This window comes from Papio anubis, chromosome 12, assembly GCF_008728515.1.
Source record: "Papio anubis isolate 15944 chromosome 12, Panubis1.0, whole genome shotgun sequence".
NCBI lineage: Eukaryota > Metazoa > Chordata > Mammalia > Primates > Cercopithecidae > Papio > Papio anubis.
In genome coordinates this window covers 698,237-713,966 of record NC_044987.1, presented here as the reverse complement: position 1 = coordinate 713,966, position 15,730 = coordinate 698,237, and the positions used below count along the sequence as shown (strand labels likewise).

General features: G+C 41.8%; 1 protein-coding gene and 1 pseudogene across 1 annotated transcript in view; one reads left to right on the top strand and one right to left on the bottom strand.

Moving 5' to 3' along the window:
- JAM3 (junctional adhesion molecule 3) overlaps positions 1 to 15,730 on the top strand; it is a 72,633-nt gene that overhangs the window by 35,284 nt on the left and 21,619 nt on the right.
- Positions 10,094 to 11,343, bottom strand: LOC103878045 (annotated as a pseudogene).

The following is a 15,730-nucleotide window of genomic DNA, read 5'->3' as shown; positions in this document are numbered from 1 at the left end:
GGTTGTTGTGTCTTGCAAGAAATTTGTTTATTTCATCCAAGTTGTGAAATGTTTAAGCATAAAGTTGTTCATAATATTTTCTTATCATTCTTTTAATGTTTTTATAGTCACCTATCTTATTCCTGGCGTTGTTAATTTGTTTCTTTTCTCTATAGTTCCCAGTCAGTCTAGGTAGAGGTTTATTAATTTTATTGATCTTTTCAAAGAACCAGCCTTTGGGCTTACTGTTTTTTTTCTGTTGTTTTGTTTTCTAACATCTCATGATTTCTGCTTTGATCTTTATTATTTCCTTTATTCTGCTTACTTTGAATATAATGTGTTCTTTTTCTAATTTCTTTTTTTCTTATTTTTCTATTTATTTATTTATTTATTTATTTAGAGACAAGGTCTTTCTCTGTCGCCTAGCTGGGGTGCTGTGGCGTAATCTTGGCTCACTGTAGCCTCAGTTTCCTGGGACCAAGCAATTCTCCTGCCTCAGCGTCCCAGGTAGCTAGGACTGCAGGCATCTACCACCATGCCTGGCTCATTTTTTAATTTTTTGTAGAGATGGGGACTTGCTGTGTTGCCCAGGCTCTTTTTCTAATTTCATAAAGTAGATGAGGTCACTGATTTCAGACCTTTCTTCTTTTCGAATCTAGGTCTTTCATGCTGTAGATTTCACCCTAATTACTGCTTTAGTGGCCTACTCTTAATTCTGATGTCATGTTTTTATTTTCATTCACTTCAAAACACTTTATAATTTCCCTTTTGATTTCTTCTTTGACTTACAGATTATTGAGAAATGTGTTAGTTTCCAAACATTAGTATTTTTCAGATTCCTTTCTGTACTGATCTCTATTTTAATTTCATTGTGGTCAGAAAACAGACTTTGTATTACTTGAATCTTTTAAAATGTATTGTGATTTGTTTTATGGCTTGGAATACGGTCTACCTTGGTAAATGTCCCATTTGCACTTTTCAAAAATATGTATTCTGCTGTCTTTGGGTAAGATGTTCTATAAATGTGAAGTAGGTCAATTTAGTAGATAGAATTTTTAAAAATCAGCATTCTTACTGATTTTCTGTCTACTTGTTCTGCTATTGAGAGAAGTGTTGAAATCTCCAACAAAAAACCCTGTGGATTTTTTTATTTCTCCTTGCAGTTCTTTTCAGTTTTTGCATCATATATTTTGAAACTCTGTTACTAGGTACATACATGTTTAGAATTTTTATGTTCTTTTGATGACTTCTTTATCAATTGTTAAATTTATTGTTATGAAATGACTTCCTTTATCATTATGAACTAACTTTTTTTATCCCTGGTAATATTCTTTGCTCTGAAATATACTTTGATACTAATATAGCCACTCCACTTTTCTTTTGGCTAGTATTAACATAGTATATCTTTTTTCATCCTTTTATTTTGAAGCTTTGTATCTTTATATTTAAAGTTGCCTTGCTTTTTTAGAAGAAAATCTACTCTAACAATATCTGCCATTTAATTGGGATGTTTAGACCATTTACATTTAATGTGTTTACTGATATAGTTAGGTTTAAGTCTTTTCTCTTGCTTTTGTTTTCCTTTGTTTCATCTGTTCTTCATTCTCCTTTTGTTCTTTTTATGCCTTCGTTTCTATTGGGTAACTCTGTTTTGTCTTTTTTGTTGGTTTATTAGCTATAACTCATGACCTTGATATATTTAAAGAGTAGTGGTTACGTGTTTTGCAGAAAGTCTTCAATTTGAGTTTATCTGATGTTTTCTCATGATTAGACTTGGTTTATAGATTGGGGGAGGGGGTCAAGTGCTGTGCGGCTAATGCCTGTTGTAATCCCAGCACTTTTGGAGAACGAGGTGGGAAGATTACTTGAGCCCAGGAGCTTGAGACCAGCCTGGGTAACATGTGAGATCCTGTCTCTTAAAGAAAAAAGAAAAAGAAAAAAAATTAGCAAGGCATAGTGGCACACACCTATAGTCCCAGCTACTCAGAAGGCCAAGGTAGGAAGATGGTTTGAGTCCAGCAGTTTGAGGCTGCAGTAAGCCATGATTGCACCACTACACTCAAGCCTGGGTGACAAAATGAGACCGTGTCTCAAAATAAATAAATAAATAAATAATTGGAGGAGGGGATAGATACCGTAAAAGTGCCCTTCTCATCATACCAAAGGGTTTATAATAACATGACATGTTGCTGGTACTGCTACCCTGATCACTAGGTTTAGGTGGTATCTGCAAGGTTTCTCCACTGTAAAGTTAGTATGTTTCTTTTTCCCTTTCTATTTTTTAGGAATTCAGCCCACACTCAAGGAGATGGGAATTAAGCTTCACTTCCCGGAGGGGGAGAATCAGAGAATTTGTAGATGTATGCTAAAACTCCCACAATAATTAATATTTTGGTGGATCAGATATTATGAGGCTATTCAAGTATTCCGATAAAGTTTTTCCATGAATTTTGACAATCATTAGTGGATCTTCCCTATAGCAGTTATTACTATGGTGTTCTAATGATTATTTCCTATTTCCCTTATTCTTTCTACATTTGTTCATTATAAATCTCCTGTAAAGAAAATTTGGCGTCTCTCTCTCATTTATTTGCTTATTCATCATTTATGCACATTAGTGTGGATTTATGGATATTGTATTCTTTGTATTATAATCCAATAGTATCATCATTTTTTTTTTCTTAAAATCCTCCAGCTTTGGCCACTGGAAGCTCTTTCAAGTGGCTGGGATTTTTTGTTGTTGCTGTTTGTTTGTTTTTTAGCACTTCCTTACTTTCTGACACTACAGGGTACTCCCGGCTTATCTTGTATTTTCCGTGTCCAAGAATCAGCCATTTTTCAGGGAGCCCTGATTCCTTTTACTAGAGAATAGTATATAAGAAACTAGACCTGGGTACTAGAAATGCTTTTGGCTATCAGGCGTCACTGCTTCTAGGCTCTCAGTGGACAGGACTGGGAGATATATGTATTTATATCCATGTATACACACATATCTATACTTATTTCTCTATTTGTATCTATGTTAAAATAAACGTTAGTTTATACTGGTTTCTCTGACTCAAATTCAGCACTACAGGGTTAATTCTAGCGTTTTCCCCTTGCGTATTCTTTCTTTGACAGGGAGAAGCTTGGCTGTCATTACCTACAATGTATTTACAGTTATTTGTTTAACCAAGACAAGGATATCTGCTCACACCATTTCTTCTCAACACCATATTGGAGGTTCTAGCCAATGCAACCAGGCATGAAAAAGAAACTTAAAAAACAAACAAACAAACCATGGCCGGGCGCGGTGGCTCACACCTGTAATCCCAGCACTTTGGGAGGCTGAGGTGGGTGGATCATACGAGGTCAGGAGTTTGAGACCAGCCTGACTGACATGGTGAAACCCCGTCTCTACTAAAACTACAACACAGGACAGGACAGGACAAGACACGACAATAACCAGGGGTGGTGGTGGGTACCTGTAATCCCAGCTACTCGGGAGGCTGAGGCAGGAGAATCGCTTGAACTCAGGAGGTGGAGGTTGCAGTGAGCTGAGATCGCGCCATTGCACTCCAGCCTGGGCGACGAGCAAAAAACTCCATCTCAAAAAAAGAAAAAAAAATCCAAACTGGAGGGGAAGAAGTAAAACTGTCTTGATGTCTTTCTTTATTAGAGAGAAATACTTGGTAGTTTGCAGTCTGTTCTGCCTCAGGAGAGACTGCACTAAAACTAATGTGAACATCTCAAAATTTAACTGTTTTGTAAAGACCACCCCTTCCACTTTCCTTCAGCATCCCAGTTACCGTTGGAATATTTTATAGCATATTTGTTTTTCCTTTAATATGTTAAACCTAAAGCCCAGGTTTTGTGGCTTGAATATGTTTCCTTTTGTTGATATGACAGTGGAATATGACACTGGAGTAAAACAAATCAAACAAATAACTGGTCCCTATCCTCCATGCAGTGGTCTTTGGTAGGTGAAATTCCCTTATGTTTTCAAGTTCAGTTCCTGAAGTAGCTCATCCATTCAGATTCTGAAGTAGGGTGATCACTCCTGCACTGTCTTCAAGATAACAGCGAAGGCTAGTTCCATGTGCCTCTGAAGGGTACTGTGAGCCCCAAAGAGGCTAAGCTGGATGGGGGTTAATGCAGAATGTCTGCAGTTGGAATGCAGGTGTAACTTTGAATCTGTAGCATATGAGAGCACACATTCCTCTCTTGGAATTCTGATACCAGAATCTGTAATCACATGCAAATAGTGTTTATGGGACTGGGCTCACACAGAAAGTAGCTTCATGCCAAGGTCTTATGCTCAGGGCAAATGTTAGCGATAATGGATTTCCAAATGAGTTATTTTACTGAACAAGAATATGCCTTGACACATGTTCTGTGTTTAGTCATACACATTTGTCATGCCTCAGTACCTCTAAGATGGGTCTCATGGCAACAGGCAGGAGGATTTTATGTGTTCATTTGTGCTTTAGAGCCAAGAATATTTTATAATTCGTCTGATTGGTCTGCAGTTAGAAAAAGTGACAGTGCCAGACTCTTGCAAAGATGGTGACCCTCCCTCCACCCATCATTTTTATATTTCCATTTTCTTATTTCAGTGTAGAACTGAGCTCATGGTGAGTCAAGCCAAGTGCCATACAGTTCCATCTCCATTGCAGAGGTTCTCCCTGAGTTGTTGGAAACACTGGGAAGTCACTGCCCCACTACGACAGAAGTGGTGCTGTTATTCAGGCTATTCTCACTTCCTCCTCTCTGTCCTCCAGCTTCCCCTTGCCTATCTCCCACCAAACCCAACCTTGTCTGCTCTGCTGCCTTCACCCTCCCTTTACTCTTCCTCCTCTCTCCCTGCCACCACTGCTTTTTTGATATTTTATCCATATTTTTACTTGGTGGTTTGATGGTGAAAGTGCATATAAGACCCAGCCATTCCCTTTCTCTTTTGTCTTTTCTCATAGCTTCGATTAACAAGGCAATAATTTCCTCCCCATGATAATCCTGGACTTTCCACTTATACTTTAAAAACCTTTCAATTGGAGATGGGAGGGGGATGGTTAATGGTCTTTCCAGGGTAGCCGTTTCTTCAAACACTTTTATTGAAGGTGGCTGCTAAGTGGAGTTTTACTCTGGTGTCATCTGACTGGATTAATCAGATTTGTGCTCAAGAATTTTTTTTTTTTTTTTTTTCATACAGAGTCTTGTTCTTGTTGCTCAGGCTGGAATGCAGTGGCACGATCTTGACTCACTGCAGCCTTTGTGTCCTGGATTCAAGCAAGCATATTGGCTAATTTTTGTATTTTTTTTAGTAGAGACAGGGTTTTGCCATGTTGGCCAGGCTGGTCTCAAACTCCTGATCTCAAGTGATCTGCCTTCCTCGGCCTCCCAAAGTGCTGGGATCACAGGCATGAGCCAGCATGACTGGCAAGAGATCTTGTGATGGTTTGGGTTTGGAAATGATAGAATCAAATAGAAAGAAAAAATTGTATACTCAAAGAAATAGCGTCTGCTTTGATGTCTTCCTGCTAGCTTAACACGGGGTATTACGTGGTACTGCTCTGACTCTGCTTTTAGGGTCGCCACTGGAAGAGTTTTTCATAGAACGTATATACAGTGAAATGACTTAAGATATTTCTTTTAAGAAGTGCCATTGCTGGAGTATTAGTATTTAGGGTTCTCCAGAGAAACAGAACTATTAGGAGATAGAGAGATAGAGATTTATTATAAGGAATTGACTCACATGATTAAGAAAGCTGGTGAGTTTAAAATCTGCAGTATGGGCTAGCCGGCTGGAGACCCAGGAGAGTCGATGATGCAAATGAAATCTGCAGGGGCAGTCTGCTGGAGAAGTTTCCTCTTGGAGAGGAGGCCAGTCTTTGTGTTCTATTTAACTGATCAGGTGAGGCCTGCCCTCATTATGGAGGGCAGTCTGCTTTACCGAAAGTTCACAAATTTAAATGTTAATCTCATCTAAAAAACCCTCCAAGTTGACACATAAAATTAACCATTACAGCCAGGTTTATTTGGAATTCTGTGATACGTGGTTGGGTCTTTTTATACTTTTATTTTCTTTTTCTTTTTTTTTTTTTTTTTTTTGAGACGGAGTCTCGCTCTGTCGCCCAGGCTGGAGTGCAGTGGCCAGATCTCAGCTCACTGCAAGCTCCGCCTCCCGGGTTCACGCCATTCTCCTGCCTCAGCCTCCCGAGTAGCTGGGACTACAGGCGCCTGCCACCTCGCCCGGCTAGTTTTTTGTATTTTTTAGTAGAGATGGGGTTTCACCGTGTTAGCCAGGATGGTCTCGATCTCCCGACCTCGTGATCCGCCCGTCTCGGCCTCCCAAAGTGCTGGGATTACAGGCTTGAGCCACCGCGCCCGGCCTATACTTTTATTTTCAATGGTCTGTTTTGTATATAACCATTTAGTTAGACCAGCTCACAGAATATAACCGGGACTTCAGCTGGCTGTGCTCTTGTCAGAACCCATATTTGATCGATTTACTATGTATTCTTTGCTGTGTGTATGGGTGAGTGGGTCTGTAAAATGCTGATATGTGTTCTTTATCCACTCCCCACCCCCTACTTTCTCTTAAATTCCTTAAAAAATTGATTAAGGAACTAAGACATTGTTGCAAAGATGCAATTTTATGGGATATATTATTCTCTAGGGTAGACTCTGCTAAGCAGTTGTACAGCAGTGGTCTGTTGTGAAGGGTAAACATGTAGCCTTTCTCCACCAGAAAGCCTCGCTGGCTGCCGTTGTTTGTGTAGGCCTGAGCCTCAGTGGCTAGTGCAGCCTCGCAGTACGGCATGCTGACGTGAGTCCTGGTCAGGGAAAAATGTCTTCTGAGCAAGAGACAAACTGGACAGAATGCTAGCAAGCTAAATATAACTCTTCAGAGAGCCAGACATGCATAAACTAGTTCTTAGTGAGCGACACATCCGATTCAGAGTGGGAACATTTTCTAAAAGGATTTTTTTCCTTCTTGGCTTTACTGTAATGAGTGTAAACCCAAATTAATTTAATTTTTCGTGGAAAGCTAAGACAACCATTGATTTTTCTCTCTCAGCATCTCTGCAGTTATATGTTAGTAGCCATTGTTAATGTTGGAAGCCTCCTGTCTGCCATTGCCCCAGCATTCTGTTCACGAGTCAACAGGCCTGCTCTGCTATTCTGATGAGTTTTGCTCCCACAAGGGAAGAGGACAGGGAGTTTGCATGTTCAGACCTTGACGAATCTGGGAGTTCAGTTTTTCATGGGCCCTCACTCTGCTTCAGGATGCTCACACCAGTGTGTGAAAACCCTTAGAAAAACCCATCAAAATGAGCCAGCCTCTATGGAATTAGGAAATTTGTGGGCTAAGACTAACATTACCTCAACATCTGTTATGGCTTAAATGTATTGTTTTAATAATATTTTATGTTATTCTTTTTGCCTGAAGCTGTAGAAGCATTTTATAGCCAGCAACTCTTCAGAATAGTAAAGGAAAGCAGGCATCATCCTCATGCTTAACAATAGAGCTGTGTTTCTGTGCACCAACCCCAGATGCTGGGTCTGGCCCCCACAGAATGAGTGCCTTCGTAGGGCATCCCAAATGGGACGGTGCATATAGCGTCACTCTGGAGGCTGGGGAAAGTGCAGATCCAGACCTTTCCCAGCCTGTTGAGTTAGAATTGGGGGGCTGTGCTCCAGGGCATGAGGAAGTGGGTTGGGAAATGGTATTTTAAACAAGTGAAGTGATTGTCATATAACTTGTCTGGCATCAGATCCCCAGACTCTGGCAGAGTTTCCGGAAGGTCTCTCAAAACTGAAATAAGAAACTGCAGTTGTTGTCCACAGCTGCTAAAATTGTTCCAAATTAGGAAAGGGAAGGGGAAACAGAACACAGTAGTTCCAGAGAAGAATCTGAGGAGCCGTGTGAGCTAGGAAGGCCATTGTGAACAGAAGCGAGTCAGTATTTCCTCTCCTGCCTTATCACTCCCATCTGCCAGCTCCCTCCTTTTTTTTTTTTTTTTTGAGCGTGTAAAATATGTTTTATTGTTCTTTAAAAGGGTTCAGGGTTTGGTTTTAAATCAGGTTGCATACCTTTCAAATCTGACATCTCTCTATGTCAGACTGGTTTCAGCTAGCAGTACTTCATTAAATCCAAAAGAAAATAATTGCTTTAATTTTAAGGAAAAAAATCCAGTTTTGAGAACAGTTAACATTAGTCTTTAATTTAAAACAAAATGAGGGCTAATGTTTCATGTTGCTTTATACATCCTTCTCCTCAATACAGAACCAGGGATGTAATTTTCCTAACTCGGGCAGGCACTGATACTGATGGACACTGCGTGTGTGTGCATGCGCGCGCGCATGCACACCCCCTCCCCTCAAACAACAAAATTCAGAGTATGTCAAAGGGAAAAGGTTTGTTACGGTATTGATCAAAACCCTTGGAGTCAACACTGTCTATCTTAGCTTAGCACGTATGCTATTTTGATCTTGAGTCTATATTAATGGAATCTATTGTTATGTTCTGAAATAAAGAATTTTGGATATACCATTATTTTTTACTTTAAAGTCCTAGAAACAATTTCAAAAAGCATTATTTGGTTTTGTTTTCTGGGATGGGAGAAGCGAGAATCTGCAGATTTGCATTTAGTTAAAAATTGAAACTCCAGCAATAGGAAACAGGCAGTTCACATAGCCGGCCAACGTTTGAGGTATCATCAGTGTGAAACAAGGTCCTGGTCTGTTCCTACTGGCCTAGCTGACGCTAACAAAATGGGAGGCTTGTGGCTTTGCACAGCAAATTCCAGCAGGATAAGATGACTTCAAGCCTGTATTCAAAGCCTTAGAAGCAGGGCACTACTGAGAATGTAGTATTTAGAGGTAAAAATAGTGCAAGAGCCCCTGATGGTGCCCCTCTGCCTGCTTTGTCCATGCAGCCTGATTGTAACTGCCTTCCACAAAGGAGCAGAAAAACAGCTTTTCTAGATCAGTACACTAAACCCAGCAAAGAATCTGCAAAAATGCTACTATACTGCTTTACAAGCAACACAGTCCCTTCGCTACTCATTGGGTTGTCCGATGTCTCTCCTCTACCCTGTTACGGCCTGTGGACACATACTCACGAGACATCATTGTTGGTTTTAAACCAGGGATTTTTTTTTTTTTAACCTCAAAAGAACCTAGTAATAACACGGCAATCAGTGGTTAAACTGAACTTTACATATACGGGACAGTTTGGAAAACATACCACAAGCATTTCTCAAGTCGAAAATATGTGAATTTGCTGCTGCTCCTTTGACCGTTTCTGAAAATTCACAGTACAGATCCTAAAATAAAAATTTTAAGCTACCAGCATTCTCTGATACTAGACAGAAAATCAGAGTAACGCTGCAGCCCACAATTCTACAGGGTGTAGAAAGTACGCCCACTGCCTGGACATCTTTATTGATGGCCTGGAGTCCTCCCTTTTAGAAGACAAGTTTCTGGGATATCCACTTAGCTTTCACTGGTTAGGGAAGAGAAGAATTCAACTCCCAGCTAACTTCTTTGAGAAGAGACTCCTCTTAAAATGCCATTTCCCCACTAATGTATCAAAATAAAAACAAAACAAAAGGCTCTTGGCTACTTTGCCTAGTATTAGATAGGGTTTTGAGGGAAAGAAGCTAACCTGAACACCCTTTCATCAGTAAAGACTAAAAACCACCTGGATCATGTAATACATCTATGTCACTGCTTTTTTTTTTTTTTTTTTGGTGTTTTTAAAAATTTATTTAAAAGTGCCCAGGTGGGCTTAAGGCTGCCAGACTGCACGCACGTCTACAGCAGCAAGGGCTTCTATTCCATCTACAACTTGGATCGGGGGAAAAAGGGAGATGTAGAAGAGGAAGGGAAAAAGAGGGGAAAAATATACCACCACCCCTCCCTCCCAAAAAAGGGAAAAAAATCCCACCACAGGGAGATCTATGTGCCAAGCATAATGAAGAGTGTGCTCCCCAAACAGATGGTTCTGCACAGGCTAATGTTCTGCTGGTTTTCCTTAGAGACCTATTTTGAAAAAGTTTAAAAAGACAGGAGATTTCAAAATAATTCAATCCTGGCAGAAATTCAAACTCCAAGACTAGGAGCAAAATCATCCTTCACTGAATTCCTTTTCTCTTTCTCTTTTCTTAAACATTTTATTCATTTTATAGAGATTTCTTTTTTGTTTGCTTTTGTTCCAATCATGAGGAGAGTGGTTGAGGAGTACTGAATCCATCACTACTTTGATGACACAGGTAAGATTCCAGATTCACATTTCCAGGTACCAAGAGTTCCCTCTAAATGCCACAATCAAGTCAGCCTTCATGTACGTTTCTTTCTATTGAACACAGCAATGCCCATTGGTATCTCTGAAGCGTAATCGCATCTTAGGTCAGTATTTCTCCCAAGTAAAGCAGCTGTTTGGAATTGAGTGCTCCCCTTTTGTCTTATAAACTGAACTGCGTCTTCGTACTTCATTCCACATTCAATCAAAGCAAGTGCAACCAGCACAGATGCCCTTCCCAATCCCACAGCAGAAGGCACTGCAACACAGCAGCCTGGCTCTTCATGAAATTTGGTTTATAACAGGTTTAACCAATCATCTGCTACTGATGAGGGGGTGGAGCTCCATCATCAAATGGCCAATCAAGAACATGGATTCCTTCTTTTTCAACTGGCGCTTTATCATATGTAGCATCACAAACTCGAACCAAAGTCGTCACTCCATACTTCTTAAGTTCCTCTGGGAACTTGTTGAGAGTAGCATTGGTTGGGGGGTTGTGAGTTACAAGAAAACGCATGTTCTCACAGGAGATCTCGACAGGGGCTGGATGGTTCATTATGGCAGATAAAAAATGTGAGCATGCGTGTGAGTGTGATGGGGAAAGTGAAAAAAAAAATCAATAAATCTTGAAATGTTTCACAGCAGAAAACTTTGAAAAGACCACTAAAATGCCTATTATCAATCAGTGTTTTCTCTATTCAACTTGTTTATTCCTTATGAAGCTTCTGTCTTCAAGATAAGCAAAGTATTTAGAATCCACTTGAATCCAGATTCAACTTGGGCCTCAATTTCTGCAGATGGATACCTTCAGACTCCAAAAAAATCCAACTACATACAAACTGAAGCAGCCTTTACTACATTTAGGCACTAGTGAGACAAGTTAAAAGTGTAGATCGCTTTCCACTTGTTTACTTGATGCTCAGTTTTACTGGAGTCATTAAAAGAAATATGCTTGCAATTAAAAAACAAACAAAAAAAAAGCCAACTATTTCTGAGGCCAGTCTCTGTGTCCAGGAGTCTTCAAGGCAACGTTAATTATGGCACATCAGTAACCTCTAAGCTCGTCAGCGCATAGACGTCTGTGCGGTGAGCCTGAGCGAGAAGTCTGCCTCTCACACTCAGTGACCTCGCCGTAAATGTGCAACGTATATTCCAACGAAATCCGCTGGCGAGCCACACCCAGCCCGGTGGCGGTGCCGCGTCTCCACGAGTCTGTCTTGCTGCCCCTGTTGCCCCCGCTGCCCTGTGGCGTCGCCTCGCGGGGGCCCGGCCCGTTGCCCCTCCAGCCGCTCCCCTGCGGGCAACGGTTACAGCCCGGCCGATCGCGCCGCCGTCACCACCTCTGCGCGCGCAGCGGAAAACAGCTCCCGCCCCCTCTTCTCTCAGCTCAGTTCCACATCTTCCCGGGAAGGAAGACACGGCTGTGTTGAAGATGACGGTGCCAGCTGCACATCATGTCAGAGGCTTTTTTTAGGTCACTTCCCTTGCAAACTCATCCCAGATGGGGTTTCCTCAAACAATGGGATCTCGTTTTAGGCTTCAGGGTCCGTTTCATGTTTTCCTTTTCCTACAGATCCTCTTCACGCTTTGTTTGTTGCTTGCTTTTTTAGTTCTGGATAGATTTTTTAGTACTGTATTTCTTCTTACAAGATCATAAAATAAAGCAAGAAGTAGGTAAGAGGCAAAACTCCCAGCTTCTGGTTTTTACTTTGTACTTGCAGCCACTGACCTCGCTAGCATCCGATCCCCTGTCTGGGACATGAGTGTAGTCATCCTTCCGTTGATGGCTGCTGGGAAGCTGAATCGGTGTTGAGAAGGTGCTGTGAGCCCCAGCGTAGAATGTGAGCCCCGACAATACTCAGGAGAGTGTACAGCTCGTTCAAGTCCCAGCAGCACTGTGGGTGGCTCCCTCCTGCTTTGCTGACTATCAAAATGTTGGTAGGAGAAAGCATGGTGTCTGCTTTGTTCTTTTCTCTACGTTAGACATCAGTCCTACAAGCCGGTTGACAGGCCTGTTCAGAAAAGCACCCCAATGGGTTCATTTTCTTCTTCAGCAGAATAGTCAACTGATCAACAGGAAGCAGCGCACCTTCACACTTGCTCTGTGTCAAAATCATGCTCTGTGAAATGAAAGGTCCTTCTCTCTCTGCACACTGCTGATTGGATGGCTCCTCATATGTGAAAATTTGTACTCTGTATAGCTGGTAGGTTTTCCTATGACATCCCTTCCCTGTCCCACCCTTGTCTTCCCAGGAAAAGCATATATTTTCCTTGTGGACAGCTGTCCATAAAGGTGGAAATGCTAGTAATACTTGAGCCTACTTAACCAGATGACAGTGAAACTTAGAAATTGATCCCAAGGTCCTCTGGCTCTCTACCCTGCGTTTGCTTTGCTGAGGCTCTCTAAACAAATGAGGAAAAGGCTGTTGTTCAGAGGTAGTGACTCATATGCAGATGGATGGCCACAGCCACAGTGCGCCCCATCCCTGCCATCTCTCTTTGTCGTCCTCTGTCTGGCCCATGCTGCAGTGCCTTGCAGATTTGTTTGTATGCATGACTTTGTCATCTGTTGCTGAGAGCTGAGAGGAAAATCTCCTGACTGGTAAGTGCCTGTGCTGTTTATCTCAGGGCAACCCACGTTTCTACACGCTTCAAGGCAGGCTTCAGAACTGGGTTACTTTTTATAAAGAAGTGCGTGTTGCCTGAGCCTCTATTAGTGTGGTTCAAACATGAGCACACAGATATGGGAAGGATTTTGCTGTGTAGGTCTGAGGACTCTGAGATGGAGATGATTCAGGAAGTCTATGACAGAGCTAGGATAGCAAAGTCAGTTTCTTGCTCAGGTCTTCCTATGTAGAAAACTGTGCTAGATACCACTGTGCATGGCAAGGGGCATGAATCTGGAAGTAAAACTGTCTTCCGTTTAAACTCTGAATCCTAATTTTGTCTCCTCTCCGAATCCCACTGATTATTAGCTGTTCAACACCTAGTTCTGGCCTTGAGGGTATCAGTAACTTCTCCCTCTCTGTTTATCATTGTGACAGATAAACTGGCACTGATGCATTGTAGGATAGCTTTGCCTTTGGACCATCTTAGTGTCACTTAGCATTTGAGAAATAAGTGGCTAGATTATAGAGAAGGAATTCTCAAACTTTATTATCTCTTGCCACATTTCTGGTCAAGCATGCACACAATCAAAACAAAACACCAAAGTGTGTAGTTAATCTCTTTCATGGAGTCATAGGAAGAAGAACTGTAGGCATCAGAATGTGATAGAAAGAGTGTTAGACATGGCGTTTAAGAGCACAGTTTGAAGTGCTGGCTCCATCACTTAGCTATGGACTGTAGGCAAGCCACTTGGCCACATCATCATTTGTAAATTGGAAATGATACCACTTGCTCTGACTGTTTTGAAGAGTGACCCTAAGGAATTAATCTGCATCATTTTCACTTCCTTCCCTACCTCTGGAACTGTGATGTCTGATGGCCCTGGTTTCAAGAATGAGAACTAATGCCATTGTAGTGAGTCATTTTAAAACTTGATGCCTTTCGGCCGGGCATGGTGGCTCACGCCTGTATCCCAGCACTTTGGGAGGCCAAGGCAGGTGGATCATATGAGGTCAAGAGTTTGAGACCAGCCTGGCCAACATGGTGAAACCGCATTTCTACTAAAAATACAAGAAATTAGCCGGACATGGTGGCACACGTCTGCAGCCCCAGCTACTCGGGAGGCTCAGGCAGGATGGTCACTTGAGCCCTGGAGGTGGAGGCTGCAGTGAGCTGAGATTATGCCACTGCACTCCAGTCTGAGCGACAGAGTGAGACTCCATCTCAAAACAAAATAAACCTTGATGCCTTTGAAAATAAATACAAAATTATTTTAATATATTTCTAACAAGTAGGCACAACAGAGAATGGTAGCAGACAACGGCTGCTCCTAGAATCACATTAAGAAAGGCACAGAAGAGAGTGAGTGAGGCTGGTCAGTATCAGGGGGCCTCTCCATCATCACCTGTGCACTCTTGGGACTCTTTTCTCCTCTCTGCACTGGAGTCCGAACAGATACGCCTTTCTTGTTGGGAACCAAGTGCCTTTAAGAAAGCACATATTGACTCCCACAATGAGTCAAACAGTGGTTTTTTTGTTTGTAAAAGTAAAATCAGTCTTTTGGGTGTCACTTACAGTTTAAAAACAAAAAGGAAAAGAAAGGAAAAAGAAAAGCTTTTCCTCTTGGGCTTTAGCCTTGGCCTGAAACTGAGCTGATGTATTGTTATTATCACTTGAGAGCACAACAGCCTGAGGTCTAGTCTTCTCCTTAATATAGCTGGGGATGCCATTCCATGTGGTTTTAGAAATCCTTTGTTATTTCTGCTCACCTGCAGAGACAGGCCTCCTGGGAGTGGACCCCAGAGTCTGCAGCATCAGAACTCATCTCTCCCTGAGATGGGATTAAATGTCATTGAACAAAATACTTAACAGCCTTTGTCAGCTGTGAATTCAAGCATATTTTGGTACTCAAAGACTTAGAATTTCTGTATTTGGTATAAAGTCAGATGATATGGTTTGGTGGTGTGTCCCACCCAAATCTCATCTCAAATTGTAATCTCCACGTGTCAAGGAAGGGGCCCTGGCGGAGGTGATTGGATTATGGAGTTGGCTTCCCCCCGTGCTGTTCTCGTGATTGTGAGTTTTCATGAGATCTGATGGTTTAAAAGTGTGTGGCAGTTGCCCCCTTGCTCGCTCACTGGTGTGCATGTGTGCTCTGTCTCTCTCCTCCCCTCCCCTGCTGCTTTGTGAAGAAGGTGCCTGCTTCCCCTATGCCTTCCACCATGATTGTAAGTTTCCTGAGGCGGCCTCAGCCATGTGGAACTGTGAGTCAATTAAACCTTTTTTCTTTATAAATTACCCAGTCTCTGGTAGTTCTTTATAGTGTGAAAATGGACTAATACATTAGAAAATACTATTCTTACATTTTTGTATATTTATCTTGCTCTGTATTCATTTCCATTCCCCTCTGTATTAGTTTACTAGGAATTGTATAACAAAATACCATAAACAGGTGGCTTAAACAGCAGAAATGTATTTTATCATAGTACTGCAGGCTGGGAAGTCCAAAATCAAGGTGCTGGCGGGGTTGGTTTCTCCTGAGACTTCTCCTTGGCCAGTAGATGACTCCCTTCTTGCTGTGTCCTCATATCATCTTTCCCCTGTGCAAGCACATCCCTGGTATCTCTTCAAGTTTGTTTGTTTGTTTGTTTGTTTGTTTTTTGAGACAGAGTATCACTCTGTCACCCAGGTTGGAGTGTAGTGGCTTGATCTCGGCTCACTGCAAGCTCCACCTCCCTGGTTCATGGCATTCTCCTGCCTCAGCCTCCCAAGTAGCTGGTACTATAGGCGCCCGCCACCACGCCTGGCTAATTTTTTTTATTTTTAGTAGAAATGGGGGTTCACCATATTAGCCAGGAT